The following is a 15,466-nucleotide window of genomic DNA, read 5'->3' on the forward strand; positions in this document are numbered from 1 at the left end:
GCCCTGGGGGGCTCTGCAAAATCGGTATGAACGGTTTTTTAAAGTGAAGCCGAAGAGATACCGGCTGTCTGGATGGATGGGGATAGAGAAAAATGCATTCTTGAGATCAATGACGGTGAAGGTGGTGGCAGTGGACGGGATGAGAGTCAGGATGGTGGCAATGTCTGAGACTACAGGGTACTGTGGCACCACCACTTTGTTGACTTCTCGTAGGTCGATGATGAAGCAGTACGCTTTCTCATCCCCCTCACCTTGCTTCTTAACAATGGGTAGGATAGGACTATTGCAGACATTACTAACCACTTCCTCTACCACTCCTGCATCTACCAAGGACTGAATAATTGCCACCAATGCCTTCTCGCCTTCGGGCGATATCCGGTACTGTGGGAGTTTCGGGAGCATTGCATCTGGTCGAACAGTTATGTGTACAGGATCGATCATCATTTGTCCCACATCTGAGTCGTTTCTGGCCCATAGGTGCGGGGGTAGCGAATCGAGCAAGGATAGGTCAGCATCTGTCACAATGTACATGTGTCGTGCGGGGTAGGGTCCGGACATGTTCGGGTTGTGGTACAGGATGACTCAGACTCCTTCCAGGGAACACCTAATAGTAGCTCGGAAATGTTTCAGTAAGTCAATACCCATAATAGCGTCAGGGGAGTTGGAGGAGAGTAGAAACGTCGTGTCAGTGGGATTGTTTTCTAGGTCAAAGGAGATAGGTACAGACAGGGGGTTAGTGGAGGGCGTCCCATCGAAACCTATCGAGGTAATGTGTGAGCCAGACAAGGGTGCCCTTGGAATCAGTCGTTTTGATAACACACTACGTGTCGCTCCGGTGTCTACCAAAAATGGAGTCTTTGTACCCAGGACCTTAGCGGTGACATAAGGACCTTGCTGGTCAACACAGAGCTCGACTGGATCCCTCCCTTGCCCCTGGCAGTCCTATGCAGAGTCGTGATTATTGCAGCCATCGGACTGTTGGCACTGATTCTGTCGGGGGCGGTCAAATGTGTTAGATCTACCAGATCGGTCATTGGTGGTGTCGTGGGTCTGTCCTTGTCCCTGCCCTCCAGGTTTGGGGCCATTTGTCATGTTCTTTGCCTCTTTATTTTTAATCAGTTCCCGAAGGGCTAGACATTGAGACTTCCAATGTCCAAATTCTTTACAAAATGCACACTGGTTTTCATCAAGGTTGGTTCGTGGAGCGCCAGGGGTGGGGTTGCGGTCTCTAGGGGCCGAATTCCTAGGGGCATTCGACTGGTAGTTCCCCCTATACCGTTCCCTCCCTGTGGTCACTCCCTGTAGTTGTGCAATCATTACTCGTTCCTTTAGGTCCTTTTTCTTTTTCTCAGTTGCCCTTTCGTTCTCATTCTTTTGGTGTTCGTAATACTGAGCCATCTGAAGGATAGCTGCAGGTTTAGAGGCTCCCCAGCTACTTTCGCTAGTCTGTAACTTTTGGGAGACCTCTTGCAATAGCCCCTTTACGTAGTTCTGCACGAATAGGTGTTGTCCGGTTGCGGTGGTCATGTCTTGGCCACTGTAGTCGGAGAACACTGTTTCAAATCGTGAGAAGTATTCTGATACGTCCTCCTGAGGTTTCTGGCGGCAGGCCGTGACTATCGACCAGTCTACCTTCTTTTCTGGGACCAACGTTTTTAGCTTCTGCACTATTTTGTCGGGGAGTTCCAGTATGTCTTTTAAAGGTTTCTTTCCGGGCTCTCGCTGCCTATCTAGTTCATCGAGTTTTGTCCAGGTGTGTCCGAACAGCTCCGTGTGGTCAGTTCTCCGGATTTGCTTCCACACATCAGCCGGCAGACACAACCCGAAAAATAAATCCATGTCCGCTAGAGTCATTATAGTTGAGCCCAAGGCTGTGCCTAATTCGGTATAGAATGCTGTAGGGTTTTTTCTTAAATCGGGCAGGGTTTGTCTAAAAGTTAGAATATCTTGCCGATCCCATGGTTGGTAAACCCAGTTGTACACAACCCTCCCTTTGGCGTCTGCATGGTTGATATCATCGTTTGTTCCCTGACCTCTCGGGGGAACCCAATAGGGAGCGGCTTCTCTGATAGGCATCATAGTGTTGGCTGCTCCTAGTGAGGGTTCAATCGTCTCCGGGACTGTGAGCTTGACCTCTGGTTTCTGCTCCGCGAGGTGGCGGAAGACCTCAAGTATTTGCATGAAGAGATCCGTCATATCGCTTTCAGCCCCATCTCCGACATCAACCTTTCTATATAGAGCCGTCAATTTAGCAGGACCTTTAGTCTGGTACCTATCCTCATATGCGTTCAGAGTGTGGTAGCTGAACCGCAAAATAAAATGCCGTCTGTGACTACCGGCATGTGAGTTGTGCATATTCATCGTATATTCTTCACTCTCCCTCCGTTCTACCAGGGTTTTTGCTATTTGGTCGATTCCATCCCGCTCATCTTTGCTCAACCTATTTGGTCTGGCTGTTAATTGTTTGCCAGTCTCAAGTTCATCTGGTGTTGTTACCGATGCGGCTGGTGCGAAGACTGTAAGAGTCGGGGCACTAGCGCTAGGGTTACCCTCGACTGCACTCTGGACTGGTGAGTGTTGTGCTAGAGGTTGGCAGGGAGCATAAGGAGGAGGCATGTAGATCATTGGAGGACCGAGCAGTAACTCGTCATTTGCCCGCTGTTTGGAGGGAACCTCCGGGTAGAGCGTAGGGGTGGTCCTGACAGGGCATTGACCTGTCAGTCCTGATTCTTGCGTTTGTTTAACTTCCTCTCTTCTTCTTATTTCTTCATCTAATTCTTTTGCGGCCAGATGGGCTGCTTTCCGTAATTCTTTCACTGTTTTTGCTTCCTCTCTTTTCCTGCGATGCTCTGCTTCTTTGCGCCACATGCCGATACTAATAAGCATAGTGGGCGTTACCTTATTTATTTTTACAGCTGCTTCTAGTGTTTTTATTTTATTTTCATCAAAAGAACCTATCAGAGGCCACTGGCTTTCAGGATCCTTTTTTGTATATTTATGCCATAACTTACTATAAGCTATAGCGACTAGTCCTTGCTTAGTAAACATGTCCTTATTAGGGGTGCCCTCCAGTGGAGCGGCATGGTTCATCTCTAATAAGCGGTCCGGGTTGACCCAACTATGAACCAATGGGGAGAAGATAGGCATGACGAATTACCATAGGGGGCAAGAGCCTGCACTACCTATCCTTTTCACTATTTGCAAAGACTGGACAGAATATTCTATTCTACACTATTTGCAAACAGGGAATACCTCCCGAAAGACCCAATTCCAAACAGTCAATGTTTGGTCAAACAATCAATCAATGAGGAACGTAATAGGTACGACGTGTTAAAGGTTTGCGTTACCTACCCTTCACTTTCTGCAAAGGGAGAGAGAATATTCCTATTCTTCCCCGTTTGTAGGCAGAGAAGATTCCTAAGAGAACCAACTTCGAACAATTCAATGCTCGATTCAATCAATCAATCAATGGGGAGAAAAACAGAATAGGCACGACGTGTTAAAGTTTTGCGTTGCCTACTCTCCCCTATCTGCAAAGACTAAACAGAGTATGGCGATTCTGTGTTTGTTTGCAAAATAGAGAATTTCTCAGAGACAAATAAGTAATACTAGTATTATCAAACAATCAATCAATCAATTTCGCAATTTTGTCGTGTGTCACGACCTTACCCGGACCGCATGGACAGTTTCTCGTCTTCCGCTTCCAGCGCCCGATCGTCCTCTACTCTCTGTTGCTATCGCGGCACTCCTGGTGGTTCCCAGTCAGGACCGTAGATCACTCGGGAGAGGTCTGCTCGGAATCAGTGAAGTTCAGATGATCGGCTGTCAGACGAGGGTCTATCGGACAGGAGCTCTTCCGATCGTTGCAGTCGTTCACTCTGTCGTCGGGACCTCTCCCACTGGATCCACGTGTCGCTGATGGGCCCCGCGTTTGGGACGCCAATTGATAAAGATCAATTTCAAATGGTCAGGCGATTTCAGCAGTTGTTTCCTAAGTTAAATTTGCCCGGCGTAAAACGCCTCTAATACCATGCGAAGTTATTCAATAAAGAGGCAGGCGCTGGAGACTGGAAGACAGGAAACAAGTTTTATTCCGACAGAGTGGAACACATCAGATCGGACAACAAGGTATCGTCTCGAGGTGCTCTCTCAACCTCTCTGAGACCTGGTCTTTTATACACTGGTTTAAGACATGTGAACGTCCTTTATTACAACAGGGACATTGTAGAGCATGAGAATGACATCAGAACGGTATCCCTGTCACCCCCCCAATTCCGGCCCATTCCAACACATGACAACAGTAGAGACCCTTTCCCCTCATATGATTGGGAGGGGCTATCACGCAGCTGAGTGTTCCGCCGATCTCTTTGGAATGTGGGCGCCTGATCGAATCTCCGGGGGTGGGGATGTCATGATCAATAGTAGTCTCTTTCAGGAGAGGCGAGTGCATACAGTAGTGGGCAATAAACTGTATCCTCGGGCTAAAGGATGACCAGTGGTCAGTGCTGACGTTAGGCTCAGAGGAAGGGTCATCAAAGGAGGGGTATTCATGGACGGAAAGGACTGGTGTGGACAATCGAGCGTGGTGGAAGGGTTTATCCACAGAGGGGTATTCATGGACGAGAAGGAGGTGTTGGTCAGGCGCGGGGTGTGATTCCCTGAGACAGAGTCATGGGGGGGGGGTTTATGGCTTGTGCATGTGAGCGCGGGGGCAGCCAGGGTGCGCGGGGAAGGCTTGCATGGTCAGGGAAATGTGCTGACGGGCGATCGTGAACAGGGAGACCATGGTACCTAAAATGGCTGTCGTGTATTCTCATACGTGAGTCTGCAAGATGGCGTAGATAATGTTTAGTACACGAACTAAATTTCCACACTTTCACTAGACTTCAGATGGATTTCATTGAAATGCCGAGACACAACTGTTTGAAATATGTTCTGGTGGTTGTGTGTCTGTTTTCAAGGTGGGTAGAGGCATTTCCTACACGTCACAGTGATTCAATTACAGTGGCAAAGTTGCTTCTGCGAGAAATAATCCCTAGGTACGGTTTCTCTGTCACTATTGAGAGTGATGGAGGGGGACATTTTGATAATAATCTGATGAAATTGATCTGTGAAGCATTACACATTGAGCAGAAAATACATTGTGCATACAGACCAGAGGCATCTGGGGTAGTAGAGCAGATTAATGGAACGATAAAAAACAGAATTGGAAAAATGTGTCTTGATACTGGCATAAAGTGGACAAATGCTCTTCCACTTGTTTTGATGACTTTAAGAAGTACACCAGATAAAAAGACAGGTCTGAGTCCTCATGAGATACTTATGGGCAGAGTCATGAGACGAGCTTTTGTACCAGTAGGAAAAAAAGGCATTAATGACAGTGCGATTTTGGAGTATTGCAAACGGCTGTCTGACGTGGTAACTTCTATGTCTAATCAGGTGGAAACTGAAGTACAATCTAAAGACAAAGTGCAGACTCATGATCTGAGACCTGGAGATTGGGTCAGAACAAAACTTAATCGAAGAAGAAACTGCTTGGTCCCGAGGTGGCAGAAACCAAGGCAGGTGATTCTTGCGACAACAAATGCAGTGAAGTGTAGAGGATTGAAAAGGTGGATTCATCCCAGTCACACTATTCCGATACCTACACCTGAAAATTCTGACGAAGAAAGTGAGACAACAGATGATTCGGATTCTGAGGAAGAAGCTGAAGGAAATCCAGATTCTGAAGATCGACAGAGAGGTCGACATCTGGAAAAACCATCTGTGAATGAGAATTTGATTGGGAAAGACTTGAAAATTATTGAAATAGATTCTGAAGATGAAGAGAATCTGTTAAACAAGGAATCAGCAGAAGAAGCTGACAAAGAAGTGGGAGGGGCAAAAGAACGTGATCAAGATAAAAGAAAAGAAACAGAAGAATCTGAAAAATCTGATCAAGTTCAGAAGCAAGACCAGGAGAGTATCGAAAAGCAGAAAAACAAGCTCTGAAAGAAGGAACGAGAAATCCGGAACTGGGAAGTTAAAGGTGATTGAAGAAGTGGAAGAGGACGAATTACCGAGTACCAGTGATGGGAGAAAGAGTGCTGTTCCTAACGGAGTGAGACTGCCGATTAGAGAAAATCCTGAGTCAAGAATCGAAATTTCTGACAGTGACTCTGGAGAGAGTGATGAAGAGCGTCAGAGGGAAAGAGTGAAGAAAAGATCGTGGAAAACAGAATCTAATGTGACTGAGCCAAAAAGAAAAATCTTGAGAAAAGGAGAGACCTGGCCAACTGAAAACAGAGGGTTGAGAGTCAGGTTAGTGAAGAGATCGAAGGAGCAGGTGAATGAAATAACTAGTCAGGAGGATCCTGAAAGGAAAGCAGAGAAAGGAAAGAAAATAGAAGTGATTTCTAGAAAGACAAAAAGAGTTTTGAAACCGAATCAAAAATACAAGTCTCCTGAGTGGGCTTATATAATAATTCCACCTGTAATTGAGATAAACAGTAGCAGTCAGGAAGAGATTGAGGACAATAGTGACAACGATTGAAGTACTGACCTGTTAGAATTTAGGATTAAGTTTAGGTTTTTGTTCTTGGCATAAGGCTGAAGAAATTGTGTTAGGTGACACAAGGTCGAAGAAATTGTATTTAGTTGGAGAATAACTTGTGACGCAAGGTCGAAAAAAGTTTGTTAGAGGGTTAAAAAAAAGAAAAAATTTAAAAGGGGGGTGTTTAGGTATTTTTGAAATTTTTAAAATTTTTGTTTTCTCTTTTTGCAAATAAGGCTTCATAAAAAAAATGCCTTTTGTTTTGACGCGTGGTACTTCAAAATGTTCCATTTTCAAAAAATGCTGCAAGATGACTCTGGTATGTGTGCTCATATTGATTCTGCTCTGGTTAGTTTTAGCTGTCATCTTTCCTTTCGGGATCGATAAGGAGAGGTACAAGGTCAATATGACAAGCAAAGCTTCAGTTAGTCAAGATAAACATAGTGCAACGCACAAAGCTAACAAGGTTATTGATCACAGACCAGATGTTCATCAGGATAGGTCTGTTGGTGATTTTTCAAGCAATACATTTTCAAGGCTTTTGGGAGAATATGTTAAGGTCATGAGTGTCAAAGATTGCTACATCTGTGTAAAGTTGCCTGCTTCTGTCTCTGAGGGAGTGACATACAATATGCTTCCTCTTACTTATGGCATAACCTGCAGTGTGATAGCTAGCTTATTTTACCAAACTGGTCGCTTAGAGTACTATTATTCAAATTACGACGAAATTTTTGCAAATTTGAAGATTGAGGATGCTTTAAATAAACACAAGAAAGCTAAACAGATGAGGGAAATCTTTTTAGTAACTAATGAGCTTACTTATGAGTACGCATACAGAAATAATTTAACCTGCAAATTGAGAGCTGAGGAAAAGACTTTCCTGAATCTTGTTGAGGAGAGAAGGGCAATTTATAAAAGAAACAAGATGGTCAAACAGACCAAATCTAAGTACTGGCAGAAGGAGGATGAAAAGCTAAATGGCAAATCTTTTGATAATGTTGCAATTCACATAGACAAACCAATTAGTGGCAAGCTTTGCATTAGGAGAGATAATACTCTATTTGATAATTACTTTGTAGGAGCTAGCAATTGTGAGGACACTTACCAAATCATGGGGGGTTGGGGATTCAAAGGTGGCAAAGATCCAATTTTTCCTGGGATTTATTTTGTCTGCGGAGATAAAGCTTATTATAATCTCCCGGACCATTGGTACGGGACATGTTTTGTTGGTCTTGTTTTTCCAAAGATTTTTCATGTTGACAGAAATACAGAAGGTTCCTTTGAAATCAGTAATCATTTAAACAGGTTTAAAAGAGAAAGTTTCTCAGAAATTTTGGGAGACATCTTTGAAGCAGTGATACCTTTAGTAGGTATAACCCTGAATGCAGGAAGAATCAGAAAATTGTCCACAATTGTTGACAGATTGTCCACTGACACAGCGGGTGGTTTCCAGTTAGTGGATGTGGAGGTCATTGCGGTTAGATCGATGGCGATGCAAAATCGCCTTGCCCTGGACATACTCCTAGCAAAAGAGGGAGGAGTCTGTGGTATTTTACATGTGCAACATTGCTGTACTTACATCCCTGATGAAAGTAAGAATATTGAAATGTACATTAGAAACATCACAGAGATGCACTCAGAAATAGTCCCTTTAGAAGAGGATGATTTTTCAAAACGTCTTTCAAAAAGATTCCAAGCTATCAAAACCTGGTTTCAAGAAATTGGTGGTTCAGTTCTTGGCAAGATTCTAACACCTTTGTTTGTGATAGTTTTGACAAAGATCAGTTGCATGTTACACAAGAGAAAGAAGCACATGAGGGAAAAGAAGAGAATTTACAAAATCAAGAAGGAGCAAGAGAGGGAGGTAGAGCTTGAGGAGTTACGCAGAGCTCAATATGACAGTTGCAAGGATTTTGCTGAAACAAGTCTTTAGAAAATACTAACACAGTGAAATTGAACCATTTTCGTTTAAGATAAAATTTGCTAAATTTTTGGGTGTGGTGTGGTGATTTGGGAATCACCAGATGAGGGAGTTGATGGAGCGAGATTTAGACATGTTTTTCATTTCAACTCGTGAAGTCACACCTCCATAAATAAAAAATAATAAGGCTAACAATTGTGCTGTATGTGTATTAATTCAACCTAGTTTAAAGTTGCATCTACACAGAACACGCGGGAAACTGATATGTGTGCTTATAAATGTGCATTATGTTGCATTTCCTTGTTCGTGAAAAATAATTAATTAATCGTGTCTATTGTCATGTCAAAAATTAATTGCAGCTGTTTAGAATAAATGGCATGTGCTTATTTTGCTTCCCTGTCTATGTGGTGTCACTCTATTCTCTATAGGTGCGTAAAGAACCCTGCTAGATTAAATGAAGAATAGTAGATATAAAATGCTGCTTTATTTGTGCATTACAGCTAGGTAATTTAGACAAATGGGTTAATCATTAGCAATGGAGGGTGGCAACAGAACAAACTATATTACTCGCATTAATTATTCTTTTGTGTTTGTTTATATGATAGTTAATGGAAAAGGCTTTGGGCCTAGTGAATTTCCGTGCTTGCAAAAATCTGCTCGTAGCCAGAGTGAGTCCATGTTGGCAGCGTTTTCCTCCTGTCCTGATGCAAATTTGTCGTGCTGAGCTGACAGTCTCTTGGTTGAACAAGGCCAAGGCCAGGAACCGGCAAAAAGGTCTGAAACAATTACGTATCCAAGGAAGCCAAAAACTTTCCTTGTAGCAATTGTTGCGAACTGGAGGAAGCTGCGTTGGTTGAAAACTAGAGACAATGGTCTCTAAGAACGTGACGGAACTGTAATTCTAAAATGTGGTGACACGTCGCCTGTCACTTTTGGACCAATGGGACTCCGATTTCAGCAGAGAAAAATACATTTTCTTAGATTAGCTTAGCGTAGAAAGGTATAAAAACTCTTGCCCCGTGGAAGAGTTATGCTTCTCCTTTTGGACCTTTGATGAGGGCGTTATGCTGTTGGACTTCTCTTGGAACACGTAAGAACCCTCAAAGACTTTATTTTTTAATTCTTCTTTATAGTTAGCATTAGTTAGGGATTTAGGTTTTGAAAATGCCAAACTGATAATTTCCATTTTGCAATAATATTTTGATTCATAATAAAACTGTCCTAACCATTTGCAATGATTCAAATAAAAATGCTTTAATAAAATCTCTAATACTATTTCCAAATGAGTAGCTAATAAAAATCTTACTTTGGAAACAAGCTGGTCTTGTCATTTCATAAGTTTAGGTTACCATTAGCTAGATTTATCGCCACAGTGGCTTAATTAGTTTGTAAGGTTTGTAAAGTGTGATGAATTCATTTACCGTGGTTGTATATAAATGTATATAATTTGTGAATAGGTTAATTAGGCCACATGGTCCAGTTGGTCAAAATATGTCATGTTAGATTTATGGGCCTTGTGATTGATTAGTGATTTATAGTGTATATTGTGGAGTTAGGTAGCGTAGCCTATGACATATTTCCTATAGCCCGCTGGATCAAAGGCGCCACCACTGAAGTTCTTCTTGGGCTTCAGCCGCTAACTGGATCAGCTGGTCACTGCGCCCAGATTCCGTGCAGGACTTATAGCTGTGGCAAATTGGATGCGCAGCAATTGCTTACAGCTAAATGCTAAGAAAACCGAGGTCCTGGTTTTAGGGAAGCAGGCGGAACTTTGGGGAGATCAGTGGTGGCCTCCCGAATTGGGGGTGTCCCCCATTCCAGATGCCAAAGTTAAGAACTTGGGGGTTTGGCTGGATTCAAACCTCTCTTTTACCAGCCATACAAAGAAGACTGCAGCTACCTGCTTTGGTATTCTGCGAGGACTGAGACCCGTCCTCAAATTCTTCAACCCTCCTACTCGGCAACTGGTGGTTCAGGCCTCTATCCTGTCCCGGCTGGATTACGGGAGTGCTCTGCTGCTTGGAGTTAATCAGGCTGAGGCTACTAGGCTGCAGAGGGTGCAGAATGCGGCTGCACGGGCCATTGTTGGCCTTCCGAGATGGTGTTCTGTCTCTTCTGTCTTGACCTCCCTTCATTGGCTTCCGGTCAGACAGAGAATTAAATTTAAGGCCCTTTGTTTGACATTTAAGATCTTGAAGTCTTCCTCTCCTCCTGCCCTTATGGGCCTGATCTCTCCCTATGCCCCTACGCGGTCTCTCAGGTCTGAATCCCACCATCTGGCGATTAAGCCTAGGTTCAGACTGAGTAGGATGGGAGGACGCTCCTTTCGTGTTTTGGCGGCGGGACTATGGAATTCTCCTCCTGTCCATATTCGCGCCCTTAATAACCTGACTCTTTTCAGACGTGCTATTAAAACCCATCTGTTTGCCTCTGTTAATTGATCTTCTTTCCTTTCAGTCTTGACCTGTTGTGTTGTGGTACTTGATCAGGCGCCAGGACGCCCCTTCGCTGGGGCAGCTGTGCGCCGAATAAAAGTTATTAACATAACATAACATAACTGAAACCTGCTGCAAGTAGTGACTCTTCAAATGTTGAAGAGCCCTGTAGTTCAACAGACCCGGAAAAATTGCTAGAATTGAAGATGCTAGCAACCCCACAATCCTAGCCAGGAATCTCAGAGACACCATCTGTTTCAACAGAGTCGATCGCCAGTCCTTCTTGGACTTTACTTTCAAGTGGGGAAGAAATAATTACGCCATGATGGAATTCATTAGGTAGCCCAGGGACTCAACCTGTTGCGAAGGAACAATCATGGTCTTTTTGGTGTTCATCACAAACCTCAAATTTCGAAGAAGGGACATAGTTCAAGACAAGTGAGTCAACAGAAGGGAGCGATCTTGAGGCAGAGGAGCATGTCGCCTAGATTGATGGTCATGCGAACCCCCATTTCTCTTAAACGAACCACCACTGGTTTGGTGAACACGGGGTGCGGAGGAGAGCCCGAATCGGTGATTGATACTGGTACCAAAGGCCTTTCCAGCGGAACTGTAGAAACCGATGATGAGAGGGGCAAATACTTACCGACCGATAAGCATCTTTGAGATCTAGACGAACCATCCGGTGTCTTTCCTGCAGAAGATCCCTTAATATATGGATGCCCTCCATCTGGAAGTGAAGATAAATTACAAAAGGTTTGACAATTCTGAGATTCAGAACCAATTTTTGACCCCCACCTTTCTTTTATACTAAAAACACATTGTTGCAAAAACCGTCGGGTGGGGGGTAGTTAGTGCAATTGCCTGTTTTGACAAAAGTTCCAGACGTTCTGTGTCTATAAAAGACTCGTTTTGTAAGGGAAAAAAGGAGAGGTGGGGAAGGGGGGTGAGGGAATCCTGAAAGGGAAGATGAGACAGTTCTGTCATATAACCCTAGACAGTGTCTAGAACCCAAGAGTCGGAAGAAATATTTTCCCTATTGTGAATTAAGTATTTCATTCTGCCACTCAGAGGAAAATGGGGATAGGTCGTGGGGACCATTACCTGTAGGTTGGTTGTCGCAATTTCAGAAACCTCTGTTGACTCCTCAATTAAATCGGGCCCAGAAACCTCTTGATCTTGTAGGGTAGAACCCTGCCTGGGCCGGATCTTGGGTGTAACCTCTATGCCTGAGGCTGAATCCACAAGGAGGACCTTGCTGGTTGAAGCGTCCGGTCATGCGTCCTCTACTCGACCGGGCCCTGCCAGAAAGGGGGTTGAAGACCCGTATTAGGGAGGTTTGGGTTTGTCAAGCGAGGTGAATGTGTTGAGGAACTTGGCTATATCGGTCACGGTCCCCAAACAACTGGCCTTCTGCCAGGGGAGCCGGTTCTGCAGTGGCCAGTTCCACTAGCTGAGGATCAATTCTAAGAAGTATGGATTTGCGTTGTTCTGAAGCCAGCGCGCAATCAATTAGCATTGCCCAATAGGCAGATACTCTGAGTCTAAGCCGCAAGCACCTCCAGGTGAACAGGAGCCCCCGTCTCTTGAGCTTGGAGGGCTAATTCTAATATCTTGGCCAAGGGGCCAGAAGCGTCAAGGAGTTTGTCTTGGTATGCACAAAGTGCTCGATCAATGCCCTTCTTGGGTCCCTTATTGTACTTTTTAAGGAAGGTCTGCATGGATGTATCGATGTCCGGAATAAGGGCAGTTTTGTGGGGTGAATCTGGCCGAGGGCATTCAGACCGTAAACTGGACATCACTTCCTTATCAAAATGTTTGTGCAGATTTAACTGCATATATTCGGCCACTGCAGGAGTGTGGACCAATTGGAGGACCTGCGGTGTACAATGTCAGAAGGGTCGAAAGTGAGAGGAGAAACCAAAGAAGGAGAAAATGAGTTTTTGCGCTTTTTTGAGCGTTTGTACCCTGGGAATTACTGAGAGGAAGAAGTGTTGATGTCAATGTCAGTGACTAGAACAGGAGCCGAAGGAAAAGAGGGGGTGATGGGTGTTGAGTTGTTAGATGTGCTTGCACTGCATGCGTAATCGGGTAAAGTCACTACAGTCACTCTAGCAGTCACCTTCACAGGTGGCCAAGAGGGGGTAGATAGTGAGGAAGAGGGGGTAGAGATCCCTGAGGGGGGAGGGATGGAGGAGTGCCCTGCCAGCTCATCTAAGCGTTGTGAAATGGGTAAGAGTGCAGAGCTGGGGGCCTTATCCAGAGATTTCTGAACTGAGTTGTCAATAATGGCCTCGTCATAACAATAGTCCTTATCCTTATCAGGGCCATAGGCTGCCAGACCTTGGTTATAGACCTCATAATCCGACATCCTCGCAAGGGGAAGCAACATCCCACTCAGAATCCCCAGAGGGAAGCAAAGGTCAAACAGGTATACACATCTATATACCCATATATACTTTCAATAGGAGTGGAAGACCACAAGTCATTTAAACAGCCCAAGTCAGGGTGTCAACTGGGCGCAATCAGCTGACTGCAGGCTCTCAAAGTTACCAACTGCGTGTTCATCAGGATTTGTACTGGGACCTGGAAGTCTCCAGGCGCCTGAAACTTTCTTCATGTTTTTGGAATGAATGCCCAGGTAACAGAGCTGCAGGGATCCCCTGTTATTTCAGTCTGGGGAGAGGTGGCTTCAGCAATGCGGTTGGAAGCTGCTGAGCATGTGGAGAGCTTGGGCAGGCTTCCATAGAGAACCCAATCCCAGTAGGAGCTGCAGCTTGTAGTGCGGCTGCGCGAGTAGCGCGAAAAAAAGGAAAGGAGGAAGGGGGAAATTCAATGTGCCAACATAAATATATTAAATAAATATATTAAATAAATAATCAAAACACCAACATTAATTGCAAGGCGGAACACGTGCCTGAAAGAAATGCAAAAGAGACCTTGAAGCGGTTTTACCATGCAAGCAGGTGCAGAGCGCCAGTGGGATCTGCAAATAAGGATTATGCAAGAGGATCACAAGCGGCGAGGCCACAGGCCTACATATAAAATGCAATAATATGACTGTCATAGCATTAAGCATGAAATCCACAAAATAGAGAGGCACTTATCTTGACTGCAGAGCAACAAAGAAAGAGGCAGGAAGATTGTGTTGAATGTTACCAGATGATTGGTGGGTTTATTGGAGGCCCGTTTCAAAGCCTCATGGGAAATGTAGTGTGTATATGCTTTACTGTTTTTTGATTGGCTGATGTTTTTATGAGTGTAGCATCCTGCTACAAATAACCATGGACACAGGTTGTAGTTTACTGGAGCTTTATTCAGCACAACCTCTATCGATCCTGTCCCTACTCTAACTGCCCTCATCCTGTCCCTACTCCGCCTCTTCCTTTCCCTGCCCACCTAACTCCTCCCACCCAGCTACTAGACTGCTAACACATAACATCTCCCCCTTTCTTAACAAAACAAACAACGCGTGCCTTCATATCTCTTCAATGAGTCTCTTTGGTCGCTGGGCGTTTCGGCGCGGCCTGGCGCTCACTTCCTCAGTGTTCACATCAGTCTGGGATACACCCAACTGGCTCAGGTCCTCTGGAGCGTCCTGTTCAGGAGTTTCAGGACTGAGTGACGCAGCTGAGTCATGCAACGATCCTGTTGCGTCTCTGGGGCACTTCTTAAAGTGAGACACGTTCCTCGTAATTCTACGGTGATCAGATTCCGCAGTCAGCATAGTGCCTTTCTGCTGAGTGACCAGTAGTGGTTCATCGCGAAAGCGACAGTCAGTTTTCTTCTGTTGGTCTTGTTTCACCAATACATAGTCTCCTTCATGTAAGGAGGGTGACCTCGCTCTTCTCTTGGCGTCGGCGTATGACTTCATCTTGTCCTTGTTGCGCTGGTCCGTTTCTGCCATCTCTAGATGGTTGTGGGTGGGTGATACAGCTCGCAGCGCTCCATCCCAGGTTGGTATTCGGTTTCTCATGGGACGACCCAACATCAGAGTGGCAGGACACTTGCCGGTGGTTGAATGGGGAGTTGTCCTGTAGGCTCTGAGGACCTCGTTGAAAGATATCTGTAGGTCCTTCTTTTCGGCACAGGCCTGCTGGAATGTTTTCTTGATCGTGGCCATGAAGCGTTCAACGGTGCCGTTTGCTTGTGGCCAAAGGGGTGTGACCTTCCTGTGATGGAAGTCCAAATGCCGGGCATATGCACCAAACTCATGCCCATTGAAGGGGGGACCATTGTCTGTCTTCACCTCTCTGGGGGTACCCCAGGTTGCAAATAGTTCATCCAACACCTTGAGGGTACTGGAGGCACTAGTGGAAGGCACCAACTGTGCGAATGGGAAGCGACAGTACTCATCGATTATGACTATCACATACTTGCCGGAAGGTAATGGTCCATAGAAGTCCACAGCAATGTCTTGCCATACTCCAGCCGGTAAGGTGGTCATTTGCAATGGGGCCGGGGAATCACCTTTGCTTGTCAGTTGACACGGGTGGCAGTCTTTCAGGGTGGATTCCACCATTTGGTCGAGTAGGGGAAACCACACACGTTCCCTGAGTGCTCGCTTCGTGGACACAA

This window comes from Lissotriton helveticus, chromosome 6 (assembly GCF_964261635.1).
Source record: "Lissotriton helveticus chromosome 6, aLisHel1.1, whole genome shotgun sequence".
NCBI lineage: Eukaryota > Metazoa > Chordata > Amphibia > Caudata > Salamandridae > Lissotriton > Lissotriton helveticus.